Source organism: Tupaia chinensis, unplaced genomic scaffold (genome assembly GCF_000334495.1).
Source record: "Tupaia chinensis unplaced genomic scaffold, TupChi_1.0 Scaffold143878_1, whole genome shotgun sequence".
Taxonomy (NCBI): domain Eukaryota; kingdom Metazoa; phylum Chordata; class Mammalia; order Scandentia; family Tupaiidae; genus Tupaia; species Tupaia belangeri.
Window position 1 is genome coordinate 906,030 of NW_006203729.1, and position 1,911 is coordinate 907,940.

At 42.7% G+C, this 1,911-nt stretch overlaps 1 pseudogene; it reads right to left on the minus strand.

The window, feature by feature from the left end:
- Window positions 1–1,174: 1,174 nt before the first annotated feature.
- Window positions 1,175–1,547, minus strand: LOC102472098 (U6 snRNA-associated Sm-like protein LSm6 pseudogene; annotated as a pseudogene).
- Between the last annotated feature and the right edge of the window lie 364 nt (window positions 1,548–1,911).

Consider the following 1,911-nt stretch of genomic DNA (forward strand, 5'->3'; position numbering starts at 1 on the left):
TGCGTACGCTCGCCAGAGAGAGACATAGAGACAGAAAGCGGGAAATCACCCCCCAGGGGGGATGGTCATGCCGCAATCCCTTCTCCTCCATTCTCCTCTCAGGATCTTGGACACGCATGCACACACGCCTGGCGTGAGTTTTAAGTCATCAGGTCCTGGAAGCGAACCGCGGTTGATTACGTGGGAGTCCAGCGACATAGCCATTACGCTAACTGCTGGTTCCCTCTTCCAATATTATTTTTGTTATTCAGATTCCACATGAATTTTAGGATGAATTTTTCTATTTCTGCAAAAAATATGTTGTTGGGGTTTTGATAGTGTTTTAGACTATATGGGCTGCTATAACAAAATACCATAAGCTGAGTACCTTATAACTAACAGAAATTTATTTCTTACAGTTTTGAAAACTGGGACATTTTAAATCAAGGCAATGGCACATTCATTGTCTCATGAAGGCCCACTTCCTGACTCACGAATGTCACTTTCTTGCTGTGTCCTCACATGGTGGAGGGGCAAAGTAGCTTCCTGGGGCTTCTTTTAGGACACTAATCCTGGGACCAGCAGTTGGGATAATGGTTATGCTGCTGGACTCCCATGTAATTGATTGTGGTTCAAGTCCTAGACTTGGCAGCTTAAAACTCACATGAGGCATATGTGTGTGCATACCCAAAATTCCAAGAGGAGAATGAAGGAGAAAGGTATTCGGTGTGGCTATCCTCCCTGGGGGGTTAGTTCTCACTTTCTGTCTCTCCAGTGAGCATGCGTGCCCTGTAGCAAACACTCTCTAAATAAATACATAAATATTTATAAATTTTAAAAGAAAGGACATTAATCTCATTCATAAGAGCTCTGTCCTCACGACGTAATCTAATTTCTAAAGATCTCCACCCTCTAATACTTTCTTTTTCTTTTTTTGTCTTTTTTTTTATTATTATTCTTTCGGCATTCTGTACACTGACATAGAAGTAAAAGAAAATGACTGAAATTTAAGTGTCAAAGAACTTTTTACAATTAAATCCACAGTTGTATGCATTTATCTTACTTACATGTCAGTTAAAAACTCACCAACTATTACAAAACTGGACAAATTACATCATGAAAAAAAACAAAAAGTAGAAAAGAATGTTATAAAAAAATATATCCAGCTATGAAAACTATTGCTCTCTTGGTCTCTTCACATCCTTCTCTTCTGTGTACTTATGTACAACATGTTGTTCCCACAGATGAGCGCGTCTCTGTACTTCCTCTTCAGCGGCCCCTTCATGTACTCTTCTGTCTGCTCCGGGGCTGTGTTCATGTAGCCGTCCAAGCAAGCCAAGACCCTCGATAATCCACTCTAGAATTTAATTTTACCACAACTGGCCACCTGATGATTTGCTTCAAAAAGTCACTGAGGGTTTGCTTCCGCAGACTCATTTTAACAATCTTGGGAGGCAGGAAACCTGAGTTCTAATCCCAGCTCTGCTACTTAAATAGCTGTGTGACTTGAACAACTGATCCTTTCACCTCTCCTGGCCCCGGGTTCCTCATCCCGAAGCTGGGCTCCAGAACCCTCACTCCCCACGCACAAGTCCAGCCTCCCATTTTCCAAGTTCTTTAAGTAGAGAATATGGGACCCAATTTAATGTGAGGGCAAAAAGTACTGCTACAAATAATTTGCCACAGCTCTAGCTTCCCTGGATTGGGCCAGTAGCCTAGTGGTTAAGGGAGCCAGATCCCATATGGCCAACTACTGGACACAGTGGCTTGGAAAACACACCAGGCACATGAGTGATATGCCCCAGGTCCCAACAGGTTGAGAAATGGAAGGGAAAGGATGTGGCATGACCATACCCGTTGGAGGATGCATCTCCTTTCCATTCTTGCTCTGTCTGTCTTTGGCAAGCTCACACTCCCTTTGATAATAAAAAC